Source organism: Lepidochelys kempii, chromosome 2 (genome assembly GCF_965140285.1).
Source record: "Lepidochelys kempii isolate rLepKem1 chromosome 2, rLepKem1.hap1, whole genome shotgun sequence".
Lineage (NCBI taxonomy): Eukaryota > Metazoa > Chordata > Testudines > Cheloniidae > Lepidochelys > Lepidochelys kempii.
The window spans coordinates 236917794-236930364 of NC_136381.1; the positions used below are offsets into that span (position 1 = coordinate 236917794).

Genomic DNA, 12571 nt, shown 5'->3' on the forward strand with positions numbered 1-12571 from the left:
AAACTCACTCTCCTGCTGGCAATAGCTCATCCAAACTGACCACTCTCCAAGTTTAACCAGAATGTCTGGGGGAGGGGGGGCGTAGGAAAAAACAAGGGGAAATAGGCTACCTTGCATAATGACTTAGCCACTCACAGTCTCTATTTAAAGTAGCCTATTTCCCCTTGTTTTTTCCTATGCCCCCCCCAGACATTCTGGTTAAACTTGGAGAGTGGTCAGTTTGGATGAGCTATTGCCAGCAGGAGAGTGAGTTTGTGTGTGTGTGTGTTTGTTTCCGGGGGGTGGTGGTGGTGAGAGAGCCTGGATTTGTGCTGGAAATGGCCCAACTTGATGATCACTTTAGATAAGCTATTACCAGCAGGACAGTGGGGTGGGAGGAGGTATTGTTTCATGGTCTCTGTGTGTATATAATGTCTTCTGCAGTTTCCACAGTATGCATCCGATGAAGTGAGCTGTAGCTCACGAAAGCTCATGCTCAAATAAATTGGTTAGTCTCTAAGGTGCCACAAGTACTCCTTTTCTTTTTGCGAATACAGACTAACACGGCTGTTACTCTGAAACCTGTCACTTAAGGTGAGCTATTACCAGCAGGAGAGCAGGGGGAGGGGGGAACCTTTTGTAGTGATGATCAAGGTGGGCCATTTCCAGCAGTTGACAAGAACGTCTGAGGAACAGTGTGTGGGGGGGAATAAACATGGGGAAATAGTTTTCCTTTGTGTAATGACCCATCCACTCCCAGTCTCTGTTCAAGCCTAAGTTAATTGTATCCAGTTTGCTGAATTGGAATTAATTTGCAAACTGGATACAATTAACTTAGGCTTGAACAGAGACTGGGAGTGGATGGGTCATTACACAAAGGAAAACTATTTCCCCATGTTTATTCCCCCCCACACACTGTTCCTCAGACGTTCTTGTCAACTGCTGGAAATGGCCCACCTTGATCATCACTACAAAAGGTCGCTTCCCTCCCCGCCCCCACTCTCCTGCTGGTAATAGCTCACCTTAAGTGATCACTCTCCTTACAATGTGTATGGTTACACCCACTGTTTCATATTCTCTGTGTATATAAATCTCCCCACTGTATTTTCCACTGAATGCATCTGATGATGAAGTGAGCTGTAGCTCACGAAAGCTTATGCTCAAATAAATTTGTTAGTCTCTAAGGTGCCACAAGTACTCCTTTTCTTTATTCTAGACTAGTTTACCTGTTCACATGCCTTTGAGGATCATGGGGGAAAAGGTAAACAGCTGAATTTACATTTATGTGCAGTAGCAATTTCTATAATCTTCTCTTTCCTTTTGTAAGAAATGAGAATTTCTAGTTTGCCATTGAGTCTCATAAATCACAGCTCAGCTGCTGGCTAGCCCCCAAGGTGCCTAAATTTCCATAGGTGGTTTTGCACATAACTTAACTTCTGACATCACCCCACAGCTAACAAGCAGCTCAGAGGCCTTGTGCAAGCCAGAATTGGGGAAGTCCCAATGCAGAATTCTCAAAGTAGGCACTCTTGGGTATCTTGCCTGCAGGGCCTGAGCTGGTAGGCACGTGTGCCCATCTGTCACAGGATAACCACTGGGCTATTGCGTAAGGCACTATCTGGGACATGGGAGACTTAGAATTAAAATCCCTCATCTGATTTGGGACAGGGACTTGAACCTGCGTCTACCACATCCCAGATGAATGCCCTAATCCAGTGGTTCTCAAACTTTTGTACTGGTGACCCCTTTCACATAAAAAGCCTTTGAGTGCTATCCCTCCTTATAAATTAAAACACCATTATAAATGCTGGAGGCAAAGTGGGGTTTGGGGTGGAGTCTGACAACTCATGACCCCCTCCCCCGTATGAACCTTGTGACCCCCTAAGGGGTCCTGACCCCCAGTTTGAGAACCCCTGCCCTAATCACTGGATAACTGTGGGGCTGGGGAGGTTAGTCCCTTCAGGAAAAGGAGACTACATTAACAATTTTTTAAGCCATACATTCTATAGGGGCTTAGTGTAAGTGTGGATCAAGCCCTCTGCATCTCTCTCAAACGGTTATTCTCTTGTGATCAATACATTACATATTAAAGGCACAGAAGTTCAGACAAAAAATCCAACCCCTATGAATAAGGGTTTCTCTTTTCTTAAAGAAAAAACACACATTTTTGTTCTGCAAGAGGAAAACAAAAATTAACTTCTCCTGTTACTAGTGGAGAACTCTACACAATAATTCAAATGTTTCTGTTGAACAATACTCCAGCATCTGATGGTCTCAAGTGCCCTCTGTAAGCAGTTTATATTGATCTTTGCTCCAAGCTGTGAAATGTTTATGGCTGGTTCTTTTAAGCCTGGCTTTATTCGGCATCAAGAACCCAGGTCTCATTTTAATAATCCTCAGAATAGGACAGGATCAATTACAAAGATTTCTTCTTAACCACAGTTTAAAACTTTCTTTTTAAATACAAATGATCAAATTAGAAATGTTTGAAACATTGATCTAGATCCAGTTGGGTTTATTCTGCTCAAGAAAGATATTTCTCAGTTAGTCCAAGACTATTGTTTGGTTTGGCCTTTCTTAGTAGAAATATTAACCTGCAATAATACTGTTTCTGGAAAGAAAAAAGGCCTTGAATAGGTTCTCCCCCCTACCTCCTCTATACCAGGTTCACTTACATCCTGTGTTTGTTCAGTACTTTCAGAAGCTGTAGCACAATTTCTTTGCTGTGGTTAGCACAATTATCTAAGATACTATGGTAACGAGGGCTATATCAGTATGTGTTGAGCACCTCACAATCTTTAACTTATTTATCCTCACAACAGCCCTCTGAGGGAGGGAAGTGCTATTATCCTCCCCCCCCCTTTTATTTTTTAAATAGACAGGGAACTGAGCCACAGACAGCTTAGGGGTCAGATTTTGTGAGGTATATAGGGGCCTAAAGCTGTCAAGTGGGGTTGTTTGCCTCTTTTGGCACCTAAATTCATCTCAAAATTTGTCCCTGCATGACTTGCCCAAAGTCACACTAGCAGCCTGTGGGAGAAAAGGGACTTGAATGACAATCACCATAACAACTGAGCCACCCTTCCTCTCCAGCTATAGTACTATCGCTCCATGGCCTAGTTTTCTGTACATAGGAGGGAAAAGGAAGACTTCCCTACTTCACAAGGAGGTTGTGAGGATACATACTATAGTATCTGTGCACCTCATAATCTCTAATGTAACAGGAGCCATATAAATATCTAAGACAGACTGAAATCTTGTGGTGAAAAAATCTTCAATTTTTTCAGGAAAATGTGCAAACACATAAAAGTGGGTCCTGCTTAAGGGAGAAAGCATTTCCTTTATGCATTGAGTGTGAAGATTTGGGACCCTATTCTGCTGTTCTTGGTGTCCTCAAATAAATAAGATGTTCAGGGGCATGTTTGTAGATTAAGGGTAGAATAATTCATTTGCCTTACAGACTTTATCTTCTTTTGGGGATGGGGTGGGAGGAGCAGGTCAGTAGGAGGACTAGATAACTGAATATGAAGAAAATGATGAATGAGGACATTGAGTTCTGTTCTGGAAATCCTGTTGTCTTTGCAAGTTTATTTCAACAACACATCAGGAGAAAAATATATGTTTGGATTTCTGATGGTCTCTACAGAGATCAAATCAAGTACATATTTTACCATACAAAATGAGAACAGCCACTGTCCACTTAAAAAAGGCCAACAAAATACTCTCCCTGTGCCAGCTGCTACTATTACTCAGAATGCAACTTTCAGTTTCAGCTTTACCTGAAATGCATAAGTCTCACCCTGGCCCTCTGATATCTCCTCATGGATGTCCAACTGTCAGCTTAGGTTCAACATGGTTAAAGCAGGAGTACTTACTCCCCCACCATCCCCACCACCTGCTTCCCAGTCACCCTGAACACCACAACCATCCTACCTATCCCTCAATCCCATAACCTGGGTCACATCTTTTACTCAGACTTCTCCAGGTTCTCACATCCCAGCTTTGTCAAAATATGGCCAGTTCTTGCTGTGTTACATCTCCAAGATGCCTCTCTTATCCATCCACACTGCTAAAACTCATCTCAATTACAGCAATATCCTTTTTTCGGGCTTTGACAAATGCCTTCTTGCCCCACTCATCTCCATTCAGAATGCCACTGTACACATTCTCTAAGCTAGTTACAATGATGACAGTCCTCTTTGAATCCCTTCGCTGACTTCCCCTTCTCTATCATATCAAACATAAGTTGCTTGTTTTCACTTTCAAGGCCCTTCATGACATCTCCACCCTACCTATCATCTCTCATTCCTTATCAAAATTTGAATTCCAATCCCAAATCAGCCCACCTTTGGTAGCCTCCACCACCCATTTGTTATATTTGCAAACAAGTGCCTTCTTGCTTTCTCCCACGCTGATTCTCATGCTCAGGAGGTGCACCCCATAAATGTCTACAAAGCTTTCTTCAAAACACTCATTTGCCTTGATGCCATAAACTAAAGCAAAAATGGCACCTCAACAAAGAGGCATTTGCCCAGGAAGTGAGTGAAGTGGACCTCGGGTACAAGGTCAACAAGGACATTGAGATGAGGACTATGAAGAGTTTCTTGCAGATAATGTCAGCAGCTAAGACAAAGTCATTGAAAATGCTGGGTCGCAAGCAGAGGATCAGCAAGGAAACTGAATCTGATAGCGAGGAGGGCTTGCATGAAATTAGAAGGAAAAATGGGTGAAGAATACAGAACACTGCAAAGAAATTTGAACTTCACACAAAGACTTTAGAAAGCAGTGGAGAGAGGCGGCTGAAAAGAATGAGAGTCTGAAGAAGGTAGAATGAGGATGTTAGGCTGAAACAGATTATTGCGGCTGTGCTGAAAGATGAAAATGGTGAAAGGACATTGGAGAGGTGCAAGATGAATGAAATATGTACAACATTCTACAATGATCTCTATTCCTCGCATGTCAATGTCCAGTGTACACTGTCAAGGCAGCAGGTTACGGAAGAAGTTCCCGATGTTATGTGGGAAGAAACTGAATATGCAGTTCACAACAAAGAGAGGGAAGAGTCTGGGAGTGGACAATGTTTGACTAGAATATCTTCAAAGCATTGGTGCAATGATTCACCACCTACATCAATAGCAAGCGTGTTCCAGATGCATGGAAGAAATCAAAAATACTATTGATGAAGAAAGGTGATCCAGAAGAACTAAGCAACTACAGTCTGATCACACTCCTCTCAAGTCTTCACCCGTATCATACTCCAATTAAGATGGATCTTGAAATGCACAAAAGCAGAGAACAAGCTGGTTTCTGCTCAGGGTATTTGACAATTGATCACATCCATTCAGTTCGGCAGCTCATCGAAAAATGCAAGGAATACAAAGTACCACCGTGTATTGCATTTATCAACTACAAAAAGGCATTTGACTCTGTAGAGATTAACGCTGCATTCAACACGCTCAATGAAATCAGAAGAGATGCGAGGTACATTAACCTGCTGGAGAAAATTAACTGCAATTGCTCGACAGAGATATTACTCAATGTCCCCTGCATTATTACTATACACAGAAGAGTTAGACAATGGAACAATCTCACTGAAGCGGTTTGCAGCAGTACTGGAGTCGCTGTTCAAGAAATTAAACTGGGAAGAAGAAATCAGAATTGACTAAGAACAGTTAACATGTCTTCTCTTCGCTGATGACTGTATAATACTGGCAAAGGACACAGCGGAACTGGAGAACAAATTGCAGTAACTGCAAACACTTCCACATATCGGGTTGGAAGTGAACACGTCAAAGAGGCAGTGGATGCAAAATGAGCTTTGTGCAAAAGGAATCATCCCTGGAAACAGGAGAGAAATTGAGGAGGTTGACAAATGTATTTATCTGGGTCAGCAGTGGAGCAGAAAACTAATTCAAAGGGGAATGCAGTAGGAGGCAAAAGGCTGGGTGGGCAAGTTTCAACAAAATAAAGTGGTCTCTAATGGATGATGAGCTGCCCATGAAGAAAAGGAAAGAACTGTTTAACTCCACTGTTCTGCTAGCTGTTCTGATATACAGAGTAGAAAGCTGGTCAACAATGAAAGCGGAGGAAGAAAAATTCACTGTCACCCAGAGAGCAATGCAAAGGTGAATGTGTAAGATATTGCTCTGTGATCATATACCAAATGAGGAGATCAGAAGGTGTACAGAGGTGACCAATGTAGTGCAGGAAATGTACAATGCAAAGTGAAGATAGGCAGGTCATGTAGTCCGCAGGCAAGACAATTGGTGGACAACCCGCATCAGTGACTGGATCCCCAGAGACCACGAGTGACTGCTGGGCAGACCAAAAATGTGCTGTGCTGATCCCATGAGAAAACTTTGGCCAGAAATGGAAAGAACTTGCTCGCAACAAAATAGAATGGTGTTGTGTCAACTCGCATTCGTGGAGGGATGGACGAGGACAGGCTGAACAAAGGTGACAGCACCACATCACAAATAGGTCACTCAGTTAATATATCCAAGATGGTGGGTTTCATAGGGGAGTACTTCAGCAATAATCTAGGCTGTGACAGAGGAACATTTCAAATCCTGCCCTGTAAAGCTGCCTCACTTGATCCCCAACAGAGGAAACTATAGAAGAGGTAACAAAATATTAAGGTCTAGATTATCTAACCCTTATTTTTGGGAGGACTAATTCACATGGATAGTTCCTTTTATGTCAATGGAACTACTCCTGCAAGTATGAGCCTGATCCAAAAGATTCCTGCTGACTTCAGTAGGGTTTGGATCAGCCTCTAATGTGCTCACCAAATGAGCAATAGCTGCACAATCTAACCATGAGCTAAATTACAATTTCTGGAAGTGAACATTTACGGCTCTGAATGAAGTAAGGCTCACAGTTGAACTTTTTGATCATCACATACTAACATTATTCTTATTTGTAATACAGTAGCATCTGGAAACCTGACCTGAGATTGGGGCCCAATTGTGCTAGGCAGTTACTGAGTAACTCATCAGTTGCTATTACGCTAGCATTCAATGCACAAGCTGTAGAAGAAATAAATTGGTGAATACTTATTTGAATATTTGACCAACAACAAATCTAAAATAAAGCCATATGGTGAGAGAGGATCCTCATGCTAAGACAGACCCCTTCTCTTAAAGGGAATCAATAAGAATTTACATTTTGCAAGGGCTTAGTAGCTAACCTGCATTGCTACTCCATTGTTCAGTCAGGCTCACCAGAAGATTTTAAAATATATGACAACAAGAGTGCTAGAGTAGACATACCCAATTTAGTAGTAGCATTTTGTCCAGTGAAGGTCTCTTCTATTGTTTATCAGTTGGCCAGTGACTGAAGGAAACCCAGGAAAGGCAGAAGTGATGCAGGTAGGAAGAACAGGAGGGGAACTAGGGAGCAACTAAGGAGGCTGTAATACTCTTCCAAGCTTCACCCAACAAGCTGCACCCACACAGGACACCAGGATAAAATACCCTTCCCAGTAGGTTGCAAAGATGAACCTATGAGCATGCATGCGGTCTTGGCTCAGCTTCACCTCAATGAGGTTTAAATATAGCCATGGATTTTTTTTGGCCATGACTTCCCCTCTGTAATATTCCAATAACCTGCTGAGCTCCAGGGGCTTAGTTCCTCCTTGCCGGGAAAGAGGTGGGGAAAGAATCCCAACACATAAGTAGTAGTATTCCCCAAGCAGTGCTCAATTTGGGCCAGGGCTTTCCAGGGCTGAGCCCCAGTACCTGTAGGCTTGGGGGGTTCATAGCCCCAGCCCCTCTGGGTTTGCTGCATCAGTTATGAAAGTAACAAAAATTGCTTGAACCCTGGCACCTCTCTCATTACAAGTTCAAACTGCTCCCAAGCCCACCCATTTGTGGCTCCAAAATGAGCAGTCACTCAGAGTAGATTGTGTACGACTTCATAATGATACTTCCTCTTTCATTCTGTCATGCTCTGATGAGCAGCAAAAGCACTAATATTGACATTAAGTGCAATCATTGGTATAGGTGTTAGAACCCATTGAGGGGAATGAGGCAGCTGATTCCATTCTGAGCTAATATTTCATGCTCTCTACAAACAAGGAGATCACTTCAAGTGTGGGCACACACAAACACACACATATGCCTGAGAGTGTGCTGGGCACCAGCTCCTATTAAAAGCCATGGATGGGCAGGCACAAGCCTGCCCATAGATAAAGGTGCCCTCTCCCCCCAATGGGAGGAGGTACCAGACCCAATCTGATATCCCTGACAGGCCATGGGACCAGGGTGAAATACAAACTGGCCCACCACAGCCGCTCACCCTCCATAGGTAGTGGAAGGTTCTGCCACTTGGTGTCAGGGTGGGACGTAAGGGTGAAGAAGTGAAATGTATGGAGCACAAGCATGTACAGCTATTGCCTAGGTATGGCTCAGAAATGAACTGGCTGCAGATCATGCAGCCAGCTTGGGTTGTGTGGAGGGGGCAGCCAGTGAGCACCCTCCTGCAGGACCTGCTCAAGGAAAGCCTGAGAGGTGGGTGGTAAGCCTTCCCTCACCTCCTGAAATATGCACCAGGAGCCACGCTGTCCCCCCAGTCATAGTCCAGGAGGTCTCTGAATCATGGTGGTATGTGCCAGGACCAACCTCCAGTGCATCAGAGGGGTACTCTGCCATATGCACAGAGCTGGGGGTTGTGTACAGGCAAAGGACACCACAGACCTGGTCTTTGAAAATGAGACCAGCTTCCAGGTCTGGGGGAGGACCTGGTAGAAGACCAGCAGCTCGGAAAGGTCTCACAGAAGGCCCCTCAGATGGAGATAAGAGTTGCTGGTCATATCAGAGCCCTCAGAGGAATATGTTCCAGTGTGTTCCACACCACACTAACTGCACCATAAAGGAATCTCTGCATGGCCTAGAAGTGGAAGACCTGGACCTGATTGCAGAGGCAGAGCACAACCTGTCCCCACTGCTCCTCCAGGGGAGACTCCGAACCCCTGCAGAAACCCAGTACAGCCCTGCCCAAAAGAACTCCACTTAGTCTCTGGAGGAGGGCCACGGTACCTGGGGCTGGGCTTAGAGCATTGGGCCACTGCCAGAGCATGGACAGGACCAGCTGGTTAAGCACTAGGGCCTGCTCCTGCAGGGAAAAGCACCAGAGCAGTCCTGTTCACTTCTGCAGCTGCTCAGCCACCCTGTCCAAGTTATGACAGTTTTTTGACAGGAAGAGATGGGCGGCAGAGAGGTAGCAGCAGACCTGCATTCCAGGGGATAGCCTGGAGTGCAGGTGGTAAGGAGCCTGCCCACCACCCACCCCCAACCATCAGGCCAAAGTTCTTGACCGCATTGACCCGGGTGGAGGCGGCCACCATGTAGAGATCTTGGCAGGCCTCCATATACACCAGGTCAGCCCGAGTCCTGCACCACAAGAAGCACATCAGCATATGCTGACAGGACCACCTGTAACTCTGGATTGCAGAGCATCAACCCTGTCAATCTCCTGCAGAGGAGAGAGGAAGGACGTGATGGTCAGAGTGTACAGTTGGCTTGACAGTGGGCAGCCGTAGCACACTCCTCAACCAAAGATGACAGGTTTGGTCAGGGTCCAGTTGAGCTTGACCAAGTGCTCCATGGAAGCTTACAGCACCTGGAGAAAGCCCACAAACCAGGGCCCAAACCCAAATGCCTGTAGAGTGCCCAGGAGATACCCATGGTCCACCTTATCAAACACCTTCGCCTGGTCCATGGACAGGAGGCCGAATGACAGACCATCCCTACACCCGAGCTGGAGGAGGTCCTGACCAAATAAAGATTATCAAAGATTGTACAGTGCAGGACAGAGTAGGTCTGGTTGGGATGCACCATATCTACCAGCACAGACCCCCCCACTTCACTTCGCAAATATTATGCACAGTACAGCAGGCTGCAATGACTATCACAGTATTTTCCTCATTGAGGTTTAGCCTGCCAAAAATGCAGCACCATCAACTCTTTAATCTGACATATGCAAATTCAGCAATCATTTGGCACCTGCTGAACCTGTTGTTTAAGCACTCCTGGCTGCTGTCAAGGTTCCCAGTGTAAGGCTTCATGAGCCAAGGGAGCAAGGGGTAGGTGAGGTCTCAGGATAACTATGGGTATTTGCACATCCCCCATTGGAATTTTATGGTCTGGAAAGAAAGTCCCAGCATGCAGCTTTCTATACAGTCAAGTGTTCCAAAGGAGATTTGCATCATGCACCTTCCCTGACTACTCTGCACCTATGTCAATGAAATGGTCCCAGTGATCCACCAGTGCCTGCAAGACCATGGAGAAGTAGCCCTTTCTGTTGACGTGCTCCATCACAAGATGGTCAGGGGCCAAAATGGGTGAGTGTTCCATCTATCACCTCCACCGCAATTAGGGAATCCCATTGCCTCAAAACCATCAGTTATTTCCAGCACATCACCAAGAGTTGCAGTCTTTTGTAGCATGAGGCAATTAATGGCCCTGCACACTTGCATCACCGCAATCCCCAGAATGGACTTCCCAACTCCAAACTGATTTGTGATGGATCAGAAGCAGTCTGGAGTTGCCAGCTTCCACACAGCAATTGCCATGCACTTTTTCACAATGAGGGCAGCTCTTGTTCTGGTATCTTTGTGCCACCGTCCTGGGGCAAGGTCTGCACACAGTTCCAGAAAGGTGGATTTGCGCATCCAAAAGTTCTGCAGCCACTTCTAGTCATCCCATACATGCATCATGATGCGATACCACCACTCAGTGCTTATTTCCCAAGCCCGGTACTGACAGTCCACTGTGTGCAGTTGTTCTGTGAATGCCAGCAGCAATCATGAATTATTTGTTTCCATGGAAGACAGAAGGGCAGGTACCACCGATTCTCTGTTTTACAGTTCCTGAAATACTGCAGGACCAGCTGTGTTGTGTTCATAATGCTTATCACCAGACATGTCAGCAGGTCTGGATCCATGTGGTCAGGCAGTAATGGCAGGTGCACTGTTTACAAGGGCTGCTAAAAAACAGCACAAAATGTAGTTGGAAGCCCATGGAATGATGGGACAGAAAACTGCATCATGGGACAGCAAGCATGCCTCCATGATGCACTGCAAACTGTTCCCAGCGCTCCCAGTGGCAGAAGGTGATAAGTTGCACCCAGTCGGATAGCTACTCACAATGCAGTTCAGTGACTGTGGCTGCACTCCGCCAATACAAGGAGTATTGCGTGACCATGCACAATGGATGTAATTAAAAGGGACTTATGACTAGTGTAACTAAAGTTGACTTAGGCTATGTCTACATTACAGAATTAAGTGTCTCACCTAAATACAAGATCAAACAGATAGTTTAATATAAGTAATTAGCACATAATCTAAGGGACCATTCAAGGTGAAGTGGCCCATTAACACCTCTGTAGTCATAGGACTAAAGAGGGGTTAGTGGTTTACAGATTGTTGTAATAAAGACTGGATTTATAGCTTATTAAGACTATGATTTTTAGAGTCTAATAGGGTTATGAATTTAAGCTCCCAGACTCATTTTTCAAAGTGTTGTGTAAGTTTCCTTTGAGGATGAGGACTACTAGGTCACATATAGAGTGATCTAAGTGACATGTAATCCGGACTATGGCAACACATTCTGCATAGAGCAAATTGTGAGGACCAAATGGAATCTTCTCCTAGTTCAACATATCTTCTAGGTGGAAGAGATAAACAAGAGCATGTCACAGTTATACTACATGCTTTTCCTGTCTGCTTCCAAATTTGTTTGACGTGCTTGGGGCAGAGTCTGTGTTCCATTGTGGAGTCTTTTGGCAGCATAAAGGGACCATTTAGCTAAAACAAGCCATTGGGGAATATTGCAACTATAAGAGGCTTTCTGGGCGGAAGAATATTTGTAAAAAGACTATTTTTGCAGCTGTTCACCTGCCCTGGTATCTGCTGCTTGAGCTGTGGAGAAATAAGTGATTAGGCAATATCTCCACTTCTCACTTCCACAGGTTGGACCCCCTCCCACAAAAGCTCATACCCTCACTTCCTTCTCATCCAAGGCAGGACTGCATTGTGCAATATTTAGCAAAGATGTGAATATAAAACTGAATCTTACTCAGTGGTATGCAGCTAAGATACCTACCACATCATACTATATTTAGACTGTTTTAGCATGCTGCAGTTTTAGCCAGTACATTGTAGAAAAATGTATAATATTTGGACTCTAATGTCATGGGCCAGATTCTCCAGCCACTGGAGGATTCCCCTTGGTTTGGGTGGCTCTCCACTGTGTACCCACCCAACACCCTCAGTTGCTGGCATAGGAGGAATAGTTGTATCCAGGGAAAAGGGGACATGACCAGTGCACCATGGTGATCCCTTGGGGCCATTTGCAACTGATGCTCTTTAAAGCAACCTTTGGGCTGTTTTGGTTTATGCCTGCAATGGAGCCCAGATGACCCAGGTTCAGAGAAGCATAAAGGTGGCTTACGACCCCTTTGCAGATCCTGTTCTCAGCTGCATTAAAATGATACTTGGCTGCAGCTGAGAACTGGGTCAATGGATTAATACACACATGGAAGAAGATAGTTAACTTTATGGTGCATGCAAGTGACTTTTTAAATCAGACCG

General features: G+C 44.8%; 1 protein-coding gene and 1 pseudogene across 1 annotated transcript in view; one reads left to right on the forward strand and one right to left on the reverse strand.

The window, feature by feature from the left end:
- Positions 1-12571, reverse strand: part of LOC140907709 (uncharacterized) — a 42652-nt gene that overhangs the window by 21120 nt on the left and 8961 nt on the right. The window lies entirely within an intron of this gene.
- On the forward strand, positions 4745-6439 carry LOC140906178 (uncharacterized; annotated as a pseudogene).